Source organism: Corvus cornix, chromosome 2 (assembly GCF_000738735.6).
Source record: "Corvus cornix cornix isolate S_Up_H32 chromosome 2, ASM73873v5, whole genome shotgun sequence".
Taxonomy (NCBI): Eukaryota; Metazoa; Chordata; class Aves; order Passeriformes; family Corvidae; genus Corvus; species Corvus cornix.
Genome location: NC_046333.1, coordinates 147559196 through 147584927, shown reverse-complemented (window position 1 = coordinate 147584927; position 25732 = coordinate 147559196). Strand labels below are relative to the sequence as shown.

The 25732-nt window shown below is 43.5% G+C and overlaps 1 long non-coding RNA gene across 3 annotated transcripts in view; it reads left to right on the top strand.

Annotated features, from left to right (window-relative positions):
* LOC104692625 overlaps positions 1–25732 on the top strand; it is an 80432-nt gene that overhangs the window by 46043 nt on the left and 8657 nt on the right. The window contains exons 4-6 of one of the 3 annotated variants that reach the window (XR_005601541.1): positions 1540–2837; positions 4232–7958; positions 10047–13350. This is a non-coding gene — a long non-coding RNA (uncharacterized LOC104692625). Of the gene's footprint in view, positions 1–1539; positions 3070–4231; positions 7959–10046; positions 13351–24731; positions 24858–25732 lie in introns of those variants that run through there. The other 2 variants (XR_005601540.1, XR_005601542.1) reach the window with 2 other exon arrangements.

Genomic DNA, 25732 nt, shown 5'->3' with positions numbered 1-25732 from the left:
AATATAACATTATGACTTATCAGCTTGGTTTCTTTTTTAAGAAAACCCTATTGCAAAATGATGGCAGAGCTAAGCAATACCTCAGTTTACAAATTTGAAGAAATTTTCAGAGAGTCTCAGGTATAACAGTGTGAGAAATGAGACAACTCTGAAAAAATTAATTTATTAAAACGGAAAAATTGAAAAATCACAGAAATTAGAAAAATATCAAAATTTGGGATCCTATGGCTCAGTAGATGGTATGCCCCAGGAGCGCAGGGATTTGAGATCTTCTGGCTGAGACAGCACTGGACCTCAGGTAGAGAAAAAGAACTTGCAGTGCTGGGCTGGCTTTTGGCTGGTCCAAAAGCAAACAAAATTACTAAAGGCTCCTTGAAAGCCGTAAGGCTTTTAATGCCCACCACTGGCGTCCACCACAGCTAGCTTGCAGAGAGAGAGAGAGAGAGAGAGAGTAAAAACACCTAAAAAAAGTATTAAAATACATCCAACACATCTTAAAACACTTGTAAAAGTATACAGTAAACACAGGAAAGATAACTCTTATGGTGTATAGGTGGTTTGAAGTTTGAAAAGGGAGCAAGTTGGTGATTTTTAACTGGGGAATTTTTAACTGGGAAGGGTGCAACTCTCTTAATAAACTACTTTGAACAATTGAAAACACTGATAATGGAACTTGATTTTTGTACCTGGGCTGATGGGTTAATTTTAAGATTCAATTTAAAAATATTTAACTCAAAATTAATTAATTAAAGCACTTAATATGCAAAGACCAAACACAAATAGGGATTTCATGTATGACAACAGGAATGGTAGTAGATTGATACTGCAGAGAAAATATGTTGAAAACATGGTACAGAGAGATGGGCAATTTAAAGTAATAAGAGGAAATTAGACTATAACGAATGCTTACACAGAGGGAAATAAACTGATACAATAGAGAATGGAGATCTCAGCACAGACAGATAAGCTTGGAGAGATACAAAAGGTATCAGAGAGATACAAAAGGTATCAGAGAGATACCAAAGGCATAGTGGGGCAGGAAAACCAACAGCAAGTGCAAAGAGACAGAGCCCTTCAGGCTTCAAGATAAACTGTGAAAAAACATGCTGAGTCCCCATTTCAGAAGCACATAAGCTACTTTATCTGTGTACTTTGCAAAAGTGAGAGAAGCAGCTGTCGAGGTTTGTGGAGGTGCAGAGGACAATAGGAAGGGACTGAAATAGTGCATGACAGTGATGGAGGCACCTACATCCCCAAGAAATGATGCACCAACATGAATCATATGAAATATCAGTGATGAATTCGCCTTCCAGCAGCACTGAAGAATCAAATTTGTAGAAATATTAGATTTAGCTTTTTCGTTCTTAATCTCCGGAACTGGAAACACTGGGGTTTTCTTGGAGCGAAACACATTCAGTGCCTTAGTGGGTGAAGAAGATTTAGTGGGAATAACAGATGGGCAGGACTGGTGACAGCTGTCTCCCTCATAAGTGGCACGAGTTAGTTGTCTCCCCTCTCTCTGTCTTTGTGTTTGCACAGGGCTGCTACTTCACAGATCTACAGGGACCAGATAAACAGAGCAAGGAGGAGACACAGGATGTTCTCCTTATTATGGAGCAGCAGAAGATGCTTTTTGCTCCAGCTGCTGGAAGACTTCTGCACAGGCACTGTGCTCTGCGCACAAAACATCTGGAGTGACGGTGTGATCAGGATCCCCTGAGTTTTCCTACAAATTATCCTCCTGCATTAATATCCAAGGAAGAAAAATGACAGAATGCAAATATTCAACTGCAAAAATGCAAACAACAGAATTTTGTTTTATTGACTTTTTTTTTTCAAGCTGGTCATTATGTGCAGGACTGTGTAGCAAACTGGTTCTCACTTCATCCACAGCCCTTCAGGTCTATTCCATGAGGGCAGAGACTCCAGGAGGAAGGGTGAGAGAGGCTGTCTCACTGCTGGACTCACTGGCCTTCAGTGCTATGTCACATGAAGTGAATCAAATTGGTTCCATGGGAAAGTTGTTTTTTTAAAGAAACCTGAAGTACAACTTGTCTGTTAGACCACAAATTCTTTAGGGGGAAAAATGAGAAAAACCCTCCTTTTTCAGGGTTTAGTGTGTGGCAGGTGTTTCTGTGAATAAATGAGAGCCCCATCAGACTGAGTGACTTGCAGGTTCCTCCTACCCAGGTGTCAGCTGAGCTACAATGTTGAGCTGGAGGCCTGTGTCCCCATTACCCATCCCCAGAGCCAGCTGCTCCCACACCTGTAAAATCTGTGCAGAAAAAGTTCCCTCATAGATTTTATCTCTGACTCAGATGGGATGAATGACTCCTGATTTGCTGCTATAAAGGAACGTACACCTGACAGGCACTGAGACTTTGAATCAAGCAGGATTTCCAATACTGTGCAATGGCTTTCTCCCAAAAAAAAGTTAAAGTTTGCAGAGTTTGAAAATAACTCCAGGAGAAGATGGCAGCAGCTGAAGGAGTTTGGCTGGAAACTGTGCTCCCCCTTGATCCATCCGCACTGCGCAGCAGCTCTGTGTGCAACTCCCGGATCGTTTGAAGGTGCTTGGGATGGCTTCAGGCTTTTGGCTTTTTTATGCAAGCAGATTTTCATGCTTTGATATGCTCTCTGACATGACTTTTGATCCAGTGAAGGTGATGCTGACACTTTTTTCACAGTGAATATTTTGTGTACAGTGCTGCTGGAGCACCGCAGTTGCCTGAGTTATTTTGGAGGAACTCTTTCATAAAGATGCAGCCTAATAAATATGATGAAAAGTGAGAGCTCTGATAACTGCAGCCAGGGTGTCTGCCCTGGTCCAGACCAAGGTATTGCAGCTTGTCAGCATGCAGGGACCATCAAACACAATCCAGGAGAGTCGTGGGGGGGGGGCACAGCACAGACTGGTCTGGGGCTCTGTGCAGTGAGAACAGCACTTTGGAATATCCAGATTATTCCCCCCAAAAAAAGCAGATGATGTTTCAAGCTGTCAGATTGGCAAGTTTTGGGAAAAGTGAAGAAACCCTGGTGGAAAGTCTGCGCTTTGCTCTTCCTGCCAAGGTAAAGCAGCACAGGGAATGAGGGTCACCAGCCAAGGAATGCTATGTGCCTCAGGGAACCCCCTGCTGAAGGACTTTCAGCTAATTGAGAAAGCCAAACATACATATTCCTGCTGAAAAAGAGGCTGCACTACCTTCATCGGGCATTTCAGCTACAAAGGGAATTGTTCATAAAGGCAGAAGGAATTATAGGAGGGAATTAAAGGATGCAGTATTTAATGGGGTAGATTGATGTGCACACTGATGAGATATACTTCAAATTGACTAAATGTCTGTTTTGGCTGAAATAGCCCTTTTTTCTTTTCCCCTTGGCCAATGCTATCTGGGATTTTTGTTGTTTGTAAGTCATGCCTCTTGCTGTGACCCAGCCAGAACCAAACCTGGCCAAATAAAAGGTGTGCTTAAAAAAGTTTAAAAAAAAAAAAGAATCACTACATGCCCTAATTTCTACCATTCTAAGGCCCATGAAAGGAAATGAGTTTTGTGCTAATGTAGGTCTCAATGCACCAAAAAGAAATCCCAGCTGGGTTGCAGCCTGCCTGGCTGCAGTGTAAGGATTTGTTGGAGCTCAGTGTGATCTGTGCCAATGTTCCAACCCCCATGCTAACCAAGGAGGAGACGTGGAGCCGTGTGCCGTCATCTTCTCTTTCCTAAACTGAGGAGGCAGCCTCATTTCTGTGTGTGTGTAATGATAGGGAAGCACAGTACCTTGGACTTTCTAGGCATTACAAAGAGCTAAGCTACCCTGGATTTATATTTATCCAACTTTTCCAGTTGATGGAGTTACCCAAGTGCAAGCCCCTGTAGTGGGACTTCCACCAGAGTCAGTCTTGCATGGATTCACTTTCTGAGGGGAAAATTATCCAACCAAGCTAAATCATTTCAGGCAGAGCAGTTGTAAGAGCTTGTTTACACGAACCTGCTCAGAAAAGTTGATCTGAATTTTTAAGTGGATTAGTAAAACTGCATTAATTAAAGCCCTTTGTGGGAACTGTCAGAATTAAAGTGTCTTTGATTTGATTTGGTTTACTTCTCTTCCAAGGCTAAGTCATATTAAAGCCACTTTACTTGTGAAACGAGACGTTTAATGCAATTTACTTAATTCACTTTAAACTCCTGCTTTTAGTTAATTTAAATCAACTTTCCTGATTTTCCCTATATAGACATGCCCAAGGAAAATGAAGACCACTGAAATAGAAACACCTAAGAGAAACTTTGAGAAAAATCAAAATATTGCGCTAGCCCCTCCGGGACATTACTACCTTGTCACCAACAAGATTTGGGAATTGCAGGTAATACCATCAAGGTCCAAGAACTGACAAAAACGTCCTTGGTGCTGAGCTACAGTTGCTCTTTAGAGACAGGATGGCCAGTCCTGCACAAAAACTCTATTCCAGCCTAAAATAAAAGATGAAAAGTTAAGAAAATGCCTCCTAGCCCTCAAAATAAAAACAGGACTCAGGCTATGGGCTGTGGAGAGGGAAGAAGAGAGGTTCCTGAATATGTGAAAGAAGAAGGAAATTTTATTTAAAGTTCTGGTGACAATATCTGCATTGTTCCTCCCTCCTGAGCCAGGAGGCACAAACGATATTGGTAAAATGCTGTTGGAGGTGGCCTGGTCTTCTTTGCCCTGGAAGTATCACAGCTGTTTCAGGCACTGGTACGGGGAATACCATGCAGCAGGCTGAAGCTCAAACATCTGGGATGTGGAGGCATACAGGTGACTTCGCTTGGCATCAGCCCTGGCTCTGCAGGACCAGCTCTGAGCCAAGAGCCAATCTGCCAGACAATCCCAAAGTGTCACCTATGAAAATCAGAATTCAAGGTGAATCTTTGAAAACTGTCTATTTCTACATGTGGAACCTGCTTTCACAAGACACTTCAATGCCTGCAAAACCCTACACCCTCTGTGCTTCGTATTTTTCCAGAGTGGTCCTGTGCAGCTGCACAGCAGCCAGCCCAGGCCACAGCGAACAGCATGTGCAGTGACAGGGTCACTCTGCCCCAGATGAATGATCAGAGCAGGGGACTGCCACGTTAAATGAGAGGCAGTATGAGACAGGCTCCTTGTATTGCCGAGATCCATTTTAGTATTGCATCATACTCCACATGGCAGCCTAAATGAGAGCAGAGGTGGTGATTAGAGGCACTGTGTCTGTTTGGAGAAGGCTGCATGCGTGACTGAGCATGAATGGCCTGATTATGAGTGTCTGGAGCTCCACTCAAAGGGACTGAGCGGGCAGAGCTGAGGTAGCAATGATTAGCTGCCACGCAAGGTAAGTTATTGTCCCCTGGGATGCTAAAATATACTGTACTTAATAGTTCACTGGCCACACGCATTCCGATGGTTGATACTGTCGCAGCCGGAAACATTCATTCACGTAATTAGTTTACTTTTCCAGTTTAAGCCAAATGGAAAATCCCCCTGTACAGCACTCTTAAGGTGGCTGTTGGGCCAGTGTGGATCAGCAAAGTCCTTTTGACTTTGCAAAGTTGCCTGGGTTTCCCCAGAAGGACATGAGGTCATTTAATCACCTATCTTATCACAATGCCTTATCACAGACATTATAGGGACGCTCTGGGATTTTCTCTGGATAATCTGACTCCAAGATTTGTGACAGCAGCCATTGAAATCAATGGAAAATGAGCCTTTGTGTGACAGGGTTGTCACCTGTCCATGATCTTAATTCCAGGTGTGTGACAGGGAGGACGGGAGATGACTCATCCCTTGTCAAAAATCCTCTGTGTCACAGATTTGCAGTTATACCTTCCTCCAGAGGAACCTCAGCTACTTACCCATAATAAATGATCTTCAGGTGACTTCCTCTCCTATCTCTGGGCGTCATGAATATTTGACTTAACAAATTAATCTTTTCACTTTCTTTCATGGGAAGACAGATACCTTTATATATGGAGCGCCTGAAACAGAGGATAAAAAAAAGACCACAAAGTAAAGAATTTGATTTTCAAGTAACTCTGTTCATTACAAGGGTTAGGCCAGACCCTCAACTGTACCAGAGCAACACCATTTCAATCATCAAATGTACTTCTCTACCTCTTTCCATCTCACTGGTCCTCCTTTGCAAACACCAACAGGGCTGGGAAGGATCCACTGGGGTCCTCAACACCTGCATAACCACAACACCAAACTTTGCATAATTTACCATTTTGTGGAGAGTCAGAAGGGCCTTACTCTTCAAGCCCTCCTTACTCAGCAGGCCCATCAAGGCCTGCTTTCTCCTAGTGACTCTGCTTCTCCGGGGCAGCACTTGGATTTGGGTTAGGTGCTCAGGGGCATGGCTTTGGGGGCAGAGGACCCTGATATGCAGATTTGGTGTGAATATCGTGCTCCGTCACCTACATTGCAAGGGAGTGTAACAGAAGTTGGGATGGTGCCAGCATTTTGTGCTGTGTTATTCTGTCTGTTTGAGTCCTTTTTGTTAAGCCTTCAGTGGAAAGGCTGGATTCTGGAAAGGGCTGCTTGGATGCTCAGAGTCCTCCTTGTGTGGCATTCCATCCTGTGAAGAGCCCGGGAAGTACAGGCAGTACTTAAATTTCCACACACCACTTCCAGTCATCCCCAGAGGCTGATTCTGCTGTGATCCACACCAGGACATCCGTGTCTCGAGCCTTGTCCTTCTGTTTGCTCGTGTTTGCTTCTGCATCTTTTACTCCTGACTTATTCAACGAGTAACTGAGCCCTGCAATTATTTTTCCATTCATTTTCTCCTTTCCTGACTCGTTTAGGAAACAAATACTTCTTGACCTCCTGTGCATTGAGATGCACCATCTAGCCCAGTGTGGTGGAAAGTGGGAATTTGCTGCCTTTGGAAATTCTGCAAGCTGGTAGCAGTGAACAGTTGTCCCCTGGATATGTTGCTCCAGTTCCACTCCAGAGCTTGCTCATGCAAGAAAGTAATTTCTGGTCTGCATTTGTGCAAGAAGAACAAAACAGCCTGCTCACTTTCTGTTTCCAGGCAGACTTCTCAAAGATTATAGGAAGAGGATGGGCCTAGGGGCTTTCTGGCCAGGAATGCAGCACACCATGGGACAAACAAGCACATTGCCAGTCAGGTGGCTGCTGTGTCCAAAGCAGCCCAAAACTGCTGAGTGCCTCAGCCTACCTGCTTACTGATGGCCCTCCTGCACCAAACTGCCTCATACCTGGGTCTAACCACACAGGGCAAATCCAAGAGGCTGCTCTCCCAAAGGGTCTTGCTGCTGTGTTGCTTTTTCTCTGTACTTTTTATGAATTTTTGAGAAAACTACAGTAGTGAGAGATTTGTGCAAACAGGAGTGTGCTGTATGCTCCGAGTGCCTGGGATGGAACAGCACACTCAAAGCCTCCATGCTGAGCTGCCAGAGTGTCCTCAAAAGCATATCTCATCCCCACTGGCTATTTGGGATTTCAAGGTTGCTCTTTTCATCACAGGCAAACCAGCCTGCCTTTTTTCCCAGCATTTCTGGTGCAGAACAACATGCTCTGTTGTCCTTCTGCAGCTGAAGGGGAAGGAGTTGGGGGAGATGGAGAGATGGGGCTTCTGTAATGCTCTTTTACCATTCCCTTTTGTGTCATGATTTTGTTTAGTTGGAAAGGCAGGGCAGGGACGCTGGCCTTATGTGCGGAAAAGCAGTTTTGCTATGAGGTAACAAAAGCTGCTACCCAAAAGGAGGATTGGAACAAGGGTGAAAGATTGGAGTGCATTTCCAAAAAATGAAAGGGGACATGTGCCAAGAGCTACAACAGAGTCCTTGCTGTCAGAGAGGTGGTCTGTCTGGAAAAGAAGTTCACTTGTGCAAAAGGAAGGGTCCCCAAATATTTCCCTAAAATGACAGCACAAACCAGAAGAACCAGCCAATGAGTTCATCAATCTCAACATTTATTTTAAGGTAAGTCTAACACAGAGATGGTGGGTGGTGCAGAGCTCCCTTTCTCCATGGCTATGGGGAGTATCCCTCTGCCTGTAGGACCATGATGGGGTACAAGGATGGTGGGTAGTGTGGAGATCCCTTCGCCCATGGCTATGAAGAGCTTCCAGCTGCCTGTAGGATCATGATGGGGCAGTGGGTGGCGTGGAGTTCCCTATGTTCACAGCTGTAGAGAGCTTCCAGAAGCCTGTAGGACCATTCTGGGGTACAGACCAGGGATAAGTGTGTTTCCTTATCTTTAGGTCAGTGTTCTTGTAGGAAGTTCCTTGTAGAAAGTTTCATATTCTCTGGGTGGTAGAGGAAGGAAAGGGTCGGTGTGTGCCTTGCACCAGCCATGCTCCTGTCCAGGGATTTAGCTGTCAAAGACAGGAACATCAAAGAATGCAGCAACCCCCAGCAGCCCCTGCCTCCATGACTGGGGCTCTCCCAGCCTCAGGTCAAGGCTGTCCAACCCACGTCTCCCTGATGGACAGAAAATGTCCGAGCCCAACCATGTCACCAACCCCACTGTAATGAAGGCCACCACCAGAGATGGCCACTGCCAATGTTCTGCCTGCTCTGACACATCACCAGGGCTGTCTACCTGGAGAAAAAACATGTGTGGGTTTGCCATGGCTGGAGGGGGCTCCCAGCTCCCTGTAAGATTGAAGGCAACTGTAAGAACAAAACAGGGTATAGGCTGGGGCCATCACCAACACACCCTGGGAGATGGCCACTGACAATGTTCCGCCTGCTGTGACACATCACCAGGGCTGGTGTCGGGAATTAGCACTGCATCACTGTGACATGGCTATTATCATCCACCATTCAGCCGAGAAGAAACACTTAAATAATAAAAATACATAAATAAATTAATTAAAATAGATAAACAACCTCTGGCAATATTGCAGTGGAAAATTAGGTAGCTGCAGCAGCTATTTAAAGAACAGGACCTTGGAAAATGTTAAAAAAAAAAAATAAAAGCAGCAAGTCCTACTCACTGCCCAAGTGTAAAGAATTGCTGCTGAGATTTGTGGGTTTGAAGACTAAATTCTTGAAAAATGCTTGTCAAGTTGACTGAAGGCAACATTTCACACTTTTAGAATTAAAGACATGTCCAGTGCAAAATGATGCATCCACAAGTGGCTTATGGTGCTGAGCACAGATCAGCATGAACTGCAAGGCTCACATCTTTCTTTCCCTGAAACATACCAGAGAATTTAGCCAGAGACTGTCCTGTGATACATATTCAGCTGGACCCTAGAATGAAATTCAGGAATTAGTTCCCTTCTGCTTGGTTCACTGCAGGCTGCTACATGCAGTCTCTTTAATTGACAGGACCAGAGGCACTGGGCACAAAATAAAATGTATCAGGCTCCCTCTGAACATCAGGAAACACTTTTTACTGAGACTGAGAACTGGCACAGGTTACCCAGGGAGGTTGTGGAGTCTCTAACCTTGGAGATATTCAAAAGCCACCTGGTCATGGTCTTGGGCAAGTGGCTCTGAGTGGCTCTGCTTGAGCTCAGGAGTCGGACCATACAACCTCCAGAGGTCCTGTCCAGGCTCAGCCCTTCTGTGAGTCTGTGATTCAGGCACCAGCCACCCCAGTAACTGACTGATAAAGTCTGTGTGATGCCACAGCTCATGGGCTCTCAATGAGCAGCCAGAGATCACATCCTCTGTGTGCAAACTGACCTTCCCTTGGAGACCACCAGAAGAGCAGGTAATTTACAGCTATTGGATCATCAGACTACAATCTTCCAGGCACTGGACCTGTTTTAACTGAGCAGTCTTCAGCTGGGAGAAATTAAGATCCCGAAAGACTCACTAGTCCAATGTATTTTGAGCTTAACCCAAGGAAGTTTTCTCAGGCAGCTCATCTGCTGCCTTCAGCAGCCATATTGCCCCTGAGGAAAGCAGGTGTTTTCTAGACATCCGTAAAGCTTCTGGGATGAGGACCAGGCTGAGCAGCTCTCAACAGTTCATTACCCATTTCTGTGCCTGTGTGTGAAAGAAGGTGCTGACATGTTGTAATCCTCCAGCATTTTGCACCTTCTCTGCTTTCAGTCTTTGCAGAGATAAGTGGTTGCACAGGGTGCAAAGCAGTGACGACTCCAGCCTGCAGTGTTTCCAGATGGGAGGAGCAGCACTGGTGCTGGAGAGCCCTCCTGAGAGCTCCTGCCGCTTTGCAGACCTGGGACTTCATAGATGTCAGCTGAGCTCCAGATAAGCACGTGGACTTAGTGATGCACTTCTGAATCCAGCACAAGTTCTGAGCTATTTAAGGCTTTTGTTCACTTGTCATTTCTCATTTCCTCCTTTTAAATAAATCTTCATTCCTTTGTTAAGAGACTGTTTAAATCTCTTGGCAACTAAACCATGTACAAAAAGGAGCGAGCACACCTTGGCCAGGTTTACATGCTGCAGGAGGTGTGGCAGTTTAGAGATGACAAGTCAATAGTAAATAAATCCTGGCTGCATGTTTTTTTCACCTTTTTTCTCTATAGTGAATCCTTTGGAAATCTGGCAGAGCTGGCACTCGAGTAAGGGGCTATTTGGCTCCCTGTTTAGCTGCTTCACCATGAAATGTAGTGATAGTCAGACGAGTAATTGCATAAAAATGGCACCTAGGTGCTGTAAGTAGGTGTTTTCTGTGGGCCTCCTGAGGCATGTGTGCCGAGTTTAAGGATCGATTGGGTTTTTTCTCCCTCTCTCATTCCTGTAGCTGGGATTTGCTAATCATCTTGTGCTCGGATGTCCTGCCTCTCCCACTGCAGTGCCAGCTAATGTCTGATTCCAGAAGCTTTGCAGTTGGCAATGTTTTAATAAGCAGAAAGAGCACAGCTTGATTCTCAGGTAACAGGCTGAGCTAGCTGTGCTGGCAGTCAGAGCAAAAAACATGGTATTGACTTGAAGACTGAGTGAATTTGGAATAGAAATTGTGGAGGAGGAATAAATGTGGCATACAAGGATGTCACTTTTACACTTTCCAGATGATAACTGCACTCTAAAGTGGAGAATCTCTGACAGTGATGTCCTCTTTCAAGCATCCAACATCTATGCCCGTACTTGGTCCTCCTGCAAACCCCCTGTTTTCCCAGCTTTGTCTGACTCACACTGTGTATTCTTCACAAAATACACTGTCACAGGCTCTGTTTATGAGAGTTACTCAAGCTTGTTTCCAAGTTAGAATTCATGTTTTATGAGGAGGTGGATAGATGAGGAGGGGAGAAGTTTCCACTTGGGCAAGGGCATTGGAGAGCACTTCTGGAGATAAAAGTTGCAGGCAAGTAGCACACCTCTGACTGTGTTGCATAAAAAAGTTCCTGGAAACTCCTTTCTTGCCTCTCACTGCAACATCTTTCAGGTCATCCATGAAATCAGCATCTGAGAGAAGTTTATTTGATCATCTGCTACACCATTGACCAGGATATTTATTCCCAGGAAATTAGTAATCACCTGGAATGTCAATTGCCTGAGATATTTGGGATGTCACCATGTGGTATCATAGAGGGAACAGATGCCTTCTGGAGGGCAAGGCCACATCTGGGTGTGTGTCCTGGTTCAGACAGGAAGGGGAACAAAGACTAGAAGTAGATAGTGTCCTTCTGGTGGCAGGATCAGTGCTTGATGGAAGACCCTGTGGCAACTGAAATATCTAATTTATTTTCAGGAAAGGGTGAAAAAGGGATTAAAAGCAAGAAATCAGGCTTTTTGCTTTTCTGGGAGAGAGAGGCAGTTTGATAATAAGCTGCTTTCCTGTCGGCAGCTTGGGGTGATGTACTTCCAAGAGCCCTGTCCCTCGGGACAACACCCTTGGCAAGTGTGGCTGACCCTCTGAAAATCCTGTTAAGAGTGTGAAAGCGAATGTCTGTGAGTGAAGGATACTAAAGCCTCCTTCAGAGGGCAGGGAGCTGGCCCTGCAGGGAGAGATGTTTCATAAACTGTCTTGCACTAGGATTCTTCCACCCTCAGGAGAAAGATGCTCCACTGTGTCCACCTCACCTGCTCCCAGAGGCAACTTCTCTCTTCCAGAACTCCAAAGATGTGTCAAAACACGTGTGTCTAAAAGACATCAAATCATTACTTTATCAGCCACATTTGACACCAAGGATCAAAATCGGGCCTATGTAAAAATCTTAAGCAATATCAGGGAAAAGTCCAAAGCATAGTGAGAGCAGTCATTTGTCTGCTTCTAAAAAGTGTGTTTGCAGCATGAATGTAATATTCCTGGAGAACCCAAATATGAAAGCAACTATAAAGAAAGCTCCAAATATCACACTCCACTCTTCAGAGCTTGTGTAATATAAACTGAATAAAAGTTCCTCATGGAAAAAAGGTAAATGAGTTATTTTTAAAATTTATTTAAGTGGTGACTGTGTTATTAATAATGCATTTAGAGAGTTATTTTCAGCTATGTCCCTAGAGCCAATGAAATAACTACATGCTCCAGGACAGCAGTAAAAGGATGAGGGACTGCATATATCTTAGTGACCAGTTCTATAAATACGCTGCTAAAAATTAGTAACAATTGTCATAGCTGGCTCAAGAGAGACTTGTTAACTAATTATAGATCAAGCTGTGCATTAAAATTAAAGCCATTTGCAAGATATTACAGCAAATGTAATGTTCCCAAGAGATGTTAGATTGAACAGTCTTGGAACCTCAAGCGGCTTGATCAGTGCAAAACACAAGTTTTCAAACATTATTTGAATGTCATGGAGGGACTAGATAGAAATGCTGCCTAGGATGGGTCATTCCTTGAATTCCTTGACCTGAAGACCATATAGAAGATGTACTAACCACAACACAAATTGCCTGGGTAAGCTACTTAGATATTGGCAGGTTTTGGCCATTGCTGTCTGGCTTTGTGTTTTACAGTTTGTGCATGATGGGATCTCAGTCCATGATTACCCTTGCCACAATATAAAACACACAGAATAACAGCATGGGCATTCTGGTCCTCAAAGCTGTATTTCAGGAGTGTGAAATTTGTTTCCTGATTTAATGCTCCCGCAGTCAAGCAGATTTGGTGTGTTACATAGGTCTAATAAGAAGTTTTCATGAGTATTTTAAAATTGTGGGTAACCTGAGAAAAAGTATATTGATAAATAAAGCATACTTTAATGTAAATCACAGATAGCATTTCCAGGAATTTATCCTGGGACAGAATCTGAGGGCTGAGTGGCTGACAAAGGTTACAGCCCAGTGAGTGCACACAGGGAATCTTTATCACCTTGAGCTGCAGTTTGATGGCTAAAAATAAAATTTTAAAAAATGGGAAAAAAAAAAAGGAAAAAGCAATACACAGTGCAACCTTGAGCATCAAAAGGACCAAGCAGGCTGCCAGAGAAGAGTGGGATACTTCCACCTGCTTGATATCTTTGCTCTGGCTAAAATATTATTAATATTTTAGTATATTGACTCCTTCTTACTTTTCTGGAGCAACACCTTTAAAAACCAAGCTGTGCAATACAGAGATGAAGCTGGATGATGGCTGGTTGAGATCAACTGCAAGAGACAGCACTGTAAAAATAGACAAAAATCTGCACTGAAGCTAAGCCTTCCCTTTTATTCTTTTTTTTTTTTTCCTTACTTTGGATTAAATTTTCCATTTGCCAATCTAGAACAGAGCATCTGGTTGCAAAGAAGCTGGTAGCTGGACTGCAGCATTCAATTACAACTAATCTGCATCACTAGATACTTCTAATGTGCCTGGAAACTATTTTGATCCAAGAGCAATTGGTTTATTGTACACATTTACAGGTACACAAAGAAAACAAAAATTGTGACTGAGCTAAAATTCAGCTCATTATTTGCTATTGTGGCATTAATTATTGACCAGATTCTTCAGTTTCTGAACAATTTACGTCTGCCACAAGCAGTAGTCATTCTTCTGAACAATGCGTTGGAAGCTGTTCTATGAGAGATGAAACCTTAAAATGTAGAGTAATAGCACAGCCCAGTGGCTTGTGAAGGAATAAACCACCACTTAGGGATCTATTGATCTGGGCAATTTAATGTATTTTATCAAAAAGTCAGGGAAATGTGAAAGTGGGAAATTATTCTCGGGTCAGATAGAAGTGAATTCTTTATTCTAATCCCCTTTATTTATTCAAAATCATTCTGAAAAAGTGCTTTCAGCTATGCTGGCTACAAAGCACATTGTCTCACTCATGTCATTTTATGTAGAATTCTTTAAGACACTTATTGAAAACTGTATTTAGAATAATAATTTCGTTTAGAATAATTCATGCTCTAAATTATGTTATTATTATAATTGTATTGTTTCAAAGAATTATTCTTTATCCTTGCTTGGATCTGCTTTTATTTTCATGTATATTTTGCATATATCCAAGCAGTCATCTGAAATCTACTGACACTGGCCTACGTGCACCTATTTGTTGTAGTAAAATAGTTGGTGTCTAACAAAAAATACGCCACCACCAAAATCCCCAAATTAGCCTCGGACTAGAGGAAAGGAGTGGGATGTTGTGGCTGCATGGGCACCAGCCAGGGTCTGGGCTGAAACTGGGGTTGTGTCAGGGCTGGGGAGAGACCTTGTAGCAGCATTTTCATCTGGGCAAGGCAGGAGGGGTGGTGGGCTGGGAGGATGTTGTGTGCCTGTTTCTCATCACATTAGGAAGATGGGATGTGTTTAAGGATGCCCTGAGACACAGGCCATGGAAAGGCTTTCTAGTGCCTCATAATCGTTGCCTGGCTGGGCCATGAGAGAAGGGTCCAAACGGGGCTGTTGGACACCAGAGAAAGGAGCTCGTGCGTGTTAATACATGGGTAAGACAAATACCTGTCCAAATCACCAGGAAATAAAATGGAAAGTGCTGTGCCTTAGTATGCCTCCCATAATTAAACAGAAATACCTTCATTTAGGAAGTATTGCTCTTTCTCCTGGGATGAAGTAATGACCCCATCCCTCCACAGGCAGCACAGCTTGTCACAAAACCTGCATAGAGTCCAGATCTGGACTATGGATACACCAGCTGGGAGGGAAGGAATGGGAACTGCTATGGCCAGGGAAAACTTTTGAAAGGAAAAAAGATCATGTAGTGCTCAAAGAAGACAAAAAAACCTGACACAGAAGTGGCAAATGAAAAGCAATGAACAAAGGCTTTGAGGGATGCCACTTGCTGCAGAGTCGGGTCAAAGAGCCTGTGTTGGTATTGTAGCAAGCATAGGTCCCCAGCAACACAGATTTCTATTGACTAGAGGAAACAATCCATGGTCCTAGATAATTCCCTAAATTAATTCTACCAGAAGATGTTACAGATAAGAGGTGACCTTGCACACTGAGTCAGTTTGTTAAACAAGGTATAACTGACATGGCCAAGTCCTGCACACCACAAGTCTCTGAATCTGAATTTTAGCACCGTGTGTGGTTTAAATATATCAAATCTAGTTTCCATTGTTGTTAGTCCCATGGGTAGCAAAGAATGGGATTGAATAATAATTAATAATACAGCTATAAAGAAAACAAGAAGACTCAAACTCAGAGTTGTATTTAGTACTTTTAAATTTCTGTACAGCCCCAGAGATAAATAAATGTAATATGCAGGCGTTTTGACCAGCAAGAAACCAAAGGTGCACCTCACTAACAAAGTCCCTTGGGATTTAAGGATTCATGGAGAGAGACAGGCAAAGGCAAAGCTCAGCACCACTCTGGGTTCTAGGTGCTGATGATTGCAAGCAGCGTTGGTTTCACAAGACGTAGCCCGAAGTCCCCACGGCACTGTAACTCTGGAAGTATCACCTCTAGGTTGCGGTATGGTGCTAGCAAAGAGAGTCTCAGCTGGCCATTATGCATGAGAAAGTCCCAGGCAGTGACCCAGCAGCTGGAGAAATGAATAGTGTGGTTCCCAGTAGTCCTGCTGAGTTACAACCAGGTGCCAAATATGACTAAATCTGCTGGGTAGGCCTTGCCGTTTGACTTTACCAAACTTCAGGAGGCTGCAGTGACACTACCATACTGCCAAAAACTTCCGCAGACCCAGTATGGTTTAGCAGAGCATCCTTCCAGAAGAACACATTCCTCTTTCACCTATTTTCTCTCAGATGCAATACAGTACATGTTGCCAGAGGATCTCTTGCCTGCATATTCTCTGGGTGACAGAGAAGGGACCTCAAAAACAGGAGAAAGACCACCCCTGTGGCACCCAGCTCCATCAAGATGCTTCCTTGCAAGCCTTGTCCTATCCTAAGCATTCTCCTGCTGACCAGTCGTGAGCAAAAGCAAACTCAGTAGGATAATTTTATGGTTGCCTGATCAGTAGCTCTCCCTCCCTCCCTCCCTCCTCCTCCTTCCCTCCCTTCCTCCCTCCTTCCTTCCTTCCTTCCTTCCTTCCTTCCTTCCTTCCTTCCTTCCTTCCTTCCTTCCTTCCTTCCTTCCTTCCTTCCTTCCTTCCTTCCTTCCTTCCTTCCTTCCTTCCTTCCTTCCTTCCTTCCTTCCTTCCTTCCTTCCTTCCTTCTCCTTCCTTCCTCCCTCCCTTCCTCCCCCTCCCTCCCTTCCTTCCTTTCTTCCTTCCTTCCTTCCTTCCTTCCTTCCTTCCTTCCTTCCTTCCTTCTTCCTTCCTTCCTTCCGAATTCCTTCCTTCCTTCCTTCTTCCTTCCTTCCTTCCTTCCTTCCTTCCTTCCTTCCTTCCTTCCTTCCTTCCTTCCTTCTGAATTCCTTCCTTCCGAATTCCTTCCTTCCTTCCTTTCTCCCTTCCTTCCTTCCTTCCTTCCTTCCTTCCTTCCCTTCCTCCCTTCCTCCTTCCTCCCTTCCTCCCTTCCTCCCTTCCTCCCTTCCTCCCTTCCTTCCTTCCTTCCTTCCTTCCTTCCTTCTTCTTCCTTCCTTCCTTCCTTCCTTCCTTCCTTCCTTCCTTCCTTCCTTCCTTCCTTCCTTCCTTCCTTCCTTCCTTCCTTCCTCCCTTCCTCCCTTCCTCCCTTCCTCCCTTCCTTCTTTCTGTCCCAATCTAGGTCTCAGTGTCTGATTAAAGATTATATTATTTCTTTTTTTGCAGGGCACGGTGTGCTTCCTTGCCGTTCAATTTTCTTCTTTTCAACATGTCAGGCACCAAGCCTGTTCCAAGCCTGTTTGTCTATCCATGTTTTCCTGCTTGGGTGTGTCTGACTGAACTTCAAGCTTGTGTAGCTGGTCATCCAGAGCACCTCTGCACTCCTGACTCTACTGTTCAGCAGAAGTCTGCAATCTCTGAGTTGTCTGTAGAGTCTTGAATCCATCTCTGGACCTAGTGTTTTCTCCACTTGCTTTTCAGTCATGTTTTTCATGAGTTCTCTCAGTCCTCTCTCTGGGCAAAGAAAACCTCTGCCAGGAACTTCCTCAAGAATCATGTCCACATCTCAAGCATCCAGACACAAATCACAACCAAATTACAGGAAAACCAATACTTCCTTCCCCTTTCCAGGAGTTATGGATGTCCTTTCATTAACACCCCAAATCACCCTGATATTTTTTTCTGTTTATTGGTTGTCGGATACTGTTACACAGCTCTGCCATATTTGAACACTGGTTCCACTGTCATTATCTTCTCAATCCCAGCTGAATCTAATGTTTCTCAGAGGGTTTTGTACATGACACTCTCCTAGAAAATGAAACATGAGAAGATCTTTTCATCCAAAATCCTAAGGGATTCACCTAAGCATTCGCATTCCTGCTTATAAATGTTCTTGATGAAATATAGGTTAAAACATCAATAATTTTTTTTGTGTAGAAATACTGTGGAACAACTATAATGCTGTCCCTTCTCGGAGTCTTCATAGAGAAAATATGCAGAATATCTTTGCTTATTCCTCATGCATTGTTCTGGTCCTGTGGTCTATTTCCATTCCCTTATTTATGATAAATTCATTCCACGTTGTCACTAAAGCATTGCCATATGTTGCCCTTTGTTTTGTGAGGACTGTTACCTAAAGGTCTTATTTTACAAAGTACTATCAGTACTGTGATTCTCCTGCCTGATTTTAGCATTTTCCATAGTTTCTTGAAGAATGTTGTGATTTCCAATGGCGAGCATGTGATACTGGAAGTTGCAGATCCCAGAAGTGTTCTCTACTCAGGAAAAAGGGCAGGATGTCCTTCAAAGTACAGTTCAGCTTTTCAGAGACCTAATTCCAATCCTTCTTTTTTTGTTCCTTTTCCCTTTACCTGATCACTTATCACTGGAAGGAAGACTGTTTCATTCTAGTCCTTGTCTCATCCCTCATGAACTTTGTCTTTTCCATGCGTATATTACCTTCGATTTTTGCCTTCCTCTCTCAGCATCTGAATTTATACAATTTAGGGCTTGTAATGGTTTCAGGCAGATAAAATATGTCATTCAGGAATGGCTTGGACTGTGCTTGATGCGTTTGCCTTCCTCACTCAGAACGTGAAAAGTTTCCATAAAATTATGTCCTTTTTGTCTAATTTCCTGCTTTGACTTGGTCTTTTCACTCTCCTTGAAAGCAGAGTGAGTAAGTACTTGGGGACTATGTAATTCACTTATAATTGAAACAATAGACCATAAAGGCTCCTTGAGAGCAATTACATCTATCGAGCCAATGAGTCAGTTGTGCATTTGCACTAAGTCCAAGCAGTAAAATATATTTATGATTTTTTTTTAATGAAAGTTACTGCTCACTTAGTCTTTGGAGGCAGCACAATGCATCATGAGACAGGGAGGCTTAAATGTGAATCTTCCTGAGCAGTGTATGTGACTTGCCATGAGAAAGGAGTGCAATATGCTATGTCTGGGCATTCTGCACCCAACCAAAAAGTTAGTATGTGTCTGATTAAATGTGGTCTGAAACATAATGGTTAATCTAAGAAAACTGAAGTAAAAACTAAAGCAAAGTTGAGATCATGGTGCTCAAGACTAGATAGTGAGAAGGGGATAAACTGTAATTACCAAAATTAGAAGTGCCTCAATCCCTTTGCTTTTGTGTTCAACCACAACCTAGGCTGACTCTTCTGACAAGCCTAGTTGAGAGCAGGAAAAAGCAATTACACTGCATTAAGCCACCCATCCAAGGGGAATTCTGGGCAAATCAAATCCTGTGCAAGACACTGGATTACAAAGGAAGGAGTCTGGGATCATCTACTAACTGTGTCAGAAACATGGTTGTCTGTATGATCCTGGGATCCAGCTGTGTCTGTGTCCCATAACCCTCTGTGATTCTGGGCATTTCACTTAGTGGGGTACCAATACCCAAATTACGGTCTCCAAAAAATAGAGAGCAAAGTGCTCTTTACCTTTTCCTTCTGCCTTTTTTTGGGTGATCAGTTGGGCACCTGCTCCTCCATTAGGCAGCACAGAGATGGTAAATTCCATGAGAGCTTTGCACAGGTGTAGCAGCCCAATACGTAGGAATTCATAAAATCATTAAGGTTGGAAAAGACCTCTAGGATCATTGAGTCCATCCCTTAACACAGCACCACCGTGTTCAAGGCTAAACATCCCCAAGTGCCACATCCACGTGCCTTTCAGACACTTTCCAGGGATGGTGATTCCATCACTTCCCTCTGTAGCCTGCTTCAGAGCCTGAACCACCCTTTCAGTGAAAAAATTTTTCCTAATATTTAATCTAAACCACCTGTTATGATTCAATTATAAGAGATTCCTCTGCCTGAGTTAAGGTGAAAATGAGACCATATGCCAAGTCAATAGCACGGATTTTATTTAACAGTAAATTTAAGGTAGAGAGATAGAAATAATAGGAAGGGGACGACAAGAGAGAGAGAGAGACAGAGAGGTTAAGCAAAAGATATCACCACCATGTGGATCCCCGCAGCATCCCAGTGATCCTTCTTCACCCTCATCTTTGGTGGTAGAGGTCCCAGAGTCCTTCTTCTGGAGAGACCACTTTTATACTGTCCAATTCCTGGGTATTCACAGGGTGTAGATGCCATTCCCATTACTTGAGATGGCATCTGAATAAGCACTTGCTTCCTTTCCCACAGTTTGCCACGGTGGGAATTTTTGTCTGGATGCTAACCAAACCTCTACCTCTGTTAGGCTCAGAATTAGCTCCTTCCTTCTGTGCCATCTGTGCTCATCTCAGGTTCCATTGTGGTGGCTTATCTTATGGGCACAGTATTTTGAGACATGTAACTGCCTTCTTTAAGTCCTCACACCGCCCTGGTCACTTCCTCTCGTCCTATCACTTGTGACTTGGGAGAAGAGAGCAACCCTCGACCTCTCCACAGCCTCCTCTCAGGTAGTTACAGAGAGGAGTACATCCTCCCTGTGAGAGACAGAGACATTCAGGGCCTCACTGAGGTGGGCCCTGGCAGCTCTGTGGTTTCACCAGTCTGGAGGTCAAGCAAGGTGGTTCCATAGAATACCTATGGATTAGCGTGGAAAGACCTTTGCACCAACACAGCCTCCCTAATTCCAGCACCCAAGCCAACAGCCCAGGTCTTCAGCACCATGTAAACAGAGCAGCACATTCAGCAGAGGCTGCTGAGATACCTCTCTTGCACCTCTACAGTGCAGCTTTGCAAGAAATATGTGCTTTATGTGCTTTATGTGACGAGGCTTGTTCCCTGCCCCACAGATATGCTCTTTTCCGCAGAAGGTGTTTCAGCTCCCTCTTAAAAGTGAGCATGCATTAAAGTGCTTCTCACCACAGAGATAACTGAGTACATGTACAGCATCTATCACAATAAAAGACAAATCTCAGACAGATACTAGGGCACTATCAAAGACAAAAAAACAATAAATAAGAATTCATAAGGCTTTCAGTACAATGTTTTCTGCCACCACTTGATCCATTAAAAAAACCCCAAGTGTTTGTACAGCACCTATTTCTACAGAGTATACAGGCACCACTGCAATACAAATACAACTTACAGCTATTACTACTAAAAATAATTAATAAACCTATCATTTGTTGATTCTCCTCTCTTTTTTAAAACTGCCTCTTTTTTGCTTTTTGGAACCTTTCATATTTTTCTACTTGAAAAATTATCAAGTCATTAAAAAGAAAATTGAATTTTTTTATAACAGATACCAAGTAACAGCAAATGTGCACATCCAGGTTATAAAAATGAGGTTTATAATGGCAGGACTTATAGATCATTCCTGTTACCACATCAGCAGGGCATCACCAGAACATAGTGCCCCACAAAAATGACATATGGAGCAGCACTGAAAATAACAAGAAATTTCTTGGTATGTCTGATTTTTTTTACTGTTAATTCAATGAGCCACCAGCCCTGGTTTTCTTAGTTTGTGTTTTTCATCCAGTTAGTTTGTTTGGGGATTTTTCAGAGAAGCAGAGGTTATGAGAAAATGGGGGTTCTTTTATATGTGCCATTTAAGTTTTGCTATTTCCCCCAAATTGTGAGGGGGGAAATACTATTTAAATACCACTTTTATAACACTGATAAAAAAGAGAAGAGAAACTGTACCTTTTCTTTCATGAGGTCAGATATTCTTTAGGGAATACATGGGCCTTTTTACAACCTTTTACACTTTCTTTCTACTTCTTCACAAACAGCAGCAAATTCTTGAAAGGACAGACCACCTGCTACTCCAGCTTCATGGAAAAAGGGATGGAGGTTCTCAGCACTTTGTCGGAGTCAGGCCAGGTTCTGTACTTACAGTGACATTTATTTAAAACTGATTAATGGGTTTCTGCTGACAGAGCTAATGCTCAGGAAGAAAACCACCTGTCAGCAAGATGGGCACCACATCCAAACCCGTGTGCCAGGTGGTCAAACTTCTGAATCCTCCAGGACATTGTTTCTGTGAACATTCCTGGCATGAGCATCCCCGGCTCCTCCAAGCTTCAGGACCCCTTTCTGTACTGCCTGATCCTTTGCAGGCATTCCCAGAAAGTCTATGAGCTCTTTTGCTAAGACATAGATATGCTGACTTTTAAAAATAATTTTTAAAAATCATTAGAGTTGAAAATTTCCCAATTTGGAATATGCTCAAGGGCTCCCCCTTAGCTTCTGAATTGCACAAAGCTTAAGATATCTCATAGAGGTTTTGGATAATTGCCTCAAAGAGTGTGAATTCCTCCCTCTCTGCTCCTGATGAGCTCCAGTCGTTAATAAGATAAAGTGTACAAAGCAGCTTTGCTGCAAGAGAAGAGTACAATGCAATACAATACAGCTGGTCCACATCTATATGGGAAGGAAAACACAGGTGAAATAATTGTCATAAGGTTTTTAGATGAGACAAATCTTGGGTGCATTGTCATCAGCAAGAGTTTTGTACTGGCTGAGATGATGACTGGCTTTTCGATCCCTGGCACAATGAAAATATATCTCTGAAATCTGCCAGTGTGATGCATCTGTGCCTGCTTGTGTTCTGTCTCAGCACTCCTGGAGCAGCACTGGCACACACGCCACTCACACACATGCCCAGAGTGCACAACATGCTGTGACTGAACAAACTGGGATGGGGACAACCGATGCACAGCTTAAAGCCAACTGCAAGGTGCCACAAATGACTAGAAAAGGTCACATTCCCCTCCCCTCAGGGTTAAACAAAGCTCATGTTGGGAAGGTCTTGTGCCTGCTGAACAGGTCTACTCTCCTGCAGGGCAAGGAGGAAACAAACATAGGAAGGTGCAAATTGAGGCAGTTAGAAAACAGCAATGTTTGTTTTGACAACACCTGACTTCCTGGGCATGAGTTGGTAGGATTTTCCTCGGCTTTAAAACCATAGTTTCAACACTCACCATGCCCAAAGCGTGCCAGCAAATTAATGCAGTTTCAGGGGTGGGGGAGAACAGCTCATCAAAGTAGGAGGGTGGAGGAGCTGAGAGATCTTAAGAAAGAATGTTCTGAAGGAAGAAATTGCTGCCTTTCCTTCTGTATATTGTTGTGATTGCTTTCTTGTTCTCATGTGACATTTTACATGGGCAGATAGTGATAGGATGAAGTAGGGGATGGTTTTAAACTAAAAGAGAAGAGATTTAGATTAGATGTCAGAAGGAAATTGTTTCCTATGATGGTGGTGAGGCACTAGAACAGGCTGCCCAGAGAAGCTGTGGATGCCCCATCCCTGGAAGTGCTCAAGGCCAGGTTGGATGAGGCTTTGAGCAATCTGGTCTAGTGGAAGGTGTCCCTGACCATGGTGAGGGGCTTGGAATTAGGTGATCTTTAAGGTCCCTCCCAACCCAAGCTTTTCTATGTTCTCATATGTTCTTCACACTCATCGATGAAAGATGTTCAGAAATATAACACAGAAACAGGCAAACCCTGAAAATATAATGTATCTACCAGAAGAGGTCTAGAACTAGTGAGAGAGAGGCTATGCATTCACTTCTTACTGACTTTTCTTTGGAATGGGGAAATGGTGTGAGCTGCATTTGTCCTTCAGGCCTTTTCCTGCTTCTCCAGCCCCGTCTCTGCCTTGACAAGTTGTTTTGTGATTGTGAGCCTTCCTCAGAGAAACTGCTGCTGACCTGGCAGCTCCTGCCTGAGAGCGTAGGACTACAGAGAGAACACTGTTTTTCTGTTCTCTCACCCTGTCTGATCCCCTTGGCCAGAGGACGTAGATCTGGCCAGCTTCCAGAGAGCGAATAGGGTGATAAGGGAAAGCAGAAGGACTTTGGAAGACAAAGATACACTGTTACACTGGGCACCAGCAAGGAACTACTGTGATGCTGGTGTCTGATACTAAAGGGCAACACAATGCAACCTCAACCATGAAGTCACAATTTCTCCCAACTCTTGGAAATGACAGAATATTCTCTCAAAAGTGATATTGTAAATATCCACACTTTCTAATAGTACTAAGTGAAAGAATGTAAAAATTCTTGCTTTAAAAACATTATCAATGTGAATTCAAGGGAAAGTTTAAGAATATCCTAAGGGATACGAACAGAGAGCTGACAACAGAATAAGCAGAACCACCTCCTGTTTGTTGCCACTGGATTTGTCTCCTGCCCTGCTCTGGAGGTGAAAGAAAGCAGGAAAATGGGCAGGCTCCTTTCTCAGGAACCACCGTGCAAGAGGGGAACTCAAACCACACCATCTCCTCACTCAAAGGTGACTGATAGGTACCGATGACCTCCAAAGATGCCTGCTGCCCCCATCCTGGGCTTTTACACACTTCCCAGAAACACATCCGCACCCTCCTCACTGCTAATTGTTTCCTAATGTCCAAGTAAGGTTGCTCTTAGTGTGCAACAAGTGCCTCTTTAGTCCTGGTCTTGGGAACAAACATTATTATTCCCTTTGCAGCACTGCTCCCTGTTGGAATCCTGTTTCCACATCCACAGTTTATGCTGTTTTTATTAAACCAACAACCCTGCTTTGGTCACCTTTTCTAGATAGGGTCACACTGTCCAAATCTCTGAGCTCTGCTGTGGCTCTTGCTGAGCCTCCCCTGTGCACAGAGGTGTCTGTGTGCACAGGCACATCCCCTACTTCCTAAAGTATGTGTGCCCAAAACAGGACACACATCCCAGGAAAGGTCTTGCCCCTGCTAAATAGAGTGGAATAACAGCCTTTATCTCTTACACGTCACATACACGAGAATGGCTCAACAGCATCTTCTCTGCTGGCTTATATTCAGCCCCTGGTCTAATACAGCTCTATATTCTTTTTTTAACATACTGGGGCATAGACTAATATTGACCAATTTGGATTTTTATTGATTTTGTTTTTCTTTCAAAGGCAGAACATTTTGCACTTGCTTTTATTGAATTTTGCTTTATCAGTTCTGGGCTATTTCTCAAAGTTATCACGACTACTTGAATTCTAACACTCTTCCAAACACTTGCATCTTTTCCCAGAACATTATCTTACGGAAATTATATCTGAGAGAGCTCTATATCACCAGGAAACTTGGCAACAAGAACATCCAACCATTCTGGAGCTGGGGCAGACCTGTCAGCCCCAAATGACCTTGCTGGTGTAAAGTGAGTAATTTATAATTTCTCTTGAAAAGCATGACTTTTTCAGGCAGTTGCACTCTCCACCTTATAGCAATGTCCTCTGGAGGAGGATATTCCTCCTTGTCAGAAATTTTAGCTCTGCCTTCCTCCATTCAGTTCCTCATGTCTCCTCACAGAAAGTGGCCTTGGGGATCTGACGTGCTGATGTGGGGTATCACCTGGGTTAAGCAGTGCCCATCTAGATCAGCTCTCTTTGCCTGTCAGAGAGGACATTTCCACAGGGATATGGCAAGATTTTTATTACAGCCGAGGCAAAGCTGCTTTGCCTTTACCCACTGGGCTAAGAACTACACTGGCTTCATGGGATATGCTTTATTCTTAAAACCTCAATGTTGGCAGTTTCTCATAGGGATGGAGCAAATAATTCATTTCAGTATCTTTACAAATATCAGAACTGCAATGTTTGATTTAGAATTGTGGATCTTCCCTTCCCCTGTTTTTTAAGTACATAATTTATTTTAATATTACCAGAGCTGTCATGCAGGTTACACCCACACGAACAGATGGAAAAATGCAGGGAAAGTTCCTGGGCACTGGGACTGAATTCTCCCTATCTTACACTGTGAGAGGAGATGTTATTTCAGCCAGTTAGTGTCTTCCCAAAGAATTCCTGCACACCATGCAAGAGCTGTCTGCATGAGCCCATCCTGTTTCGAATGGTAGAAATTTAAAAATATAGCCATAGCCAGCTATGTCAGTCAGCCCAGAGCAAAATAAGGGCCCCACTATTGCTTACTTTGTAGATTTTTCCAATTTTGTTTATTTTTGAAATTTTTTCTCACTAATCACTGCAGAAAAAAACCACAATTTTCAGAATAATTTCAGATATCTGAAATAAT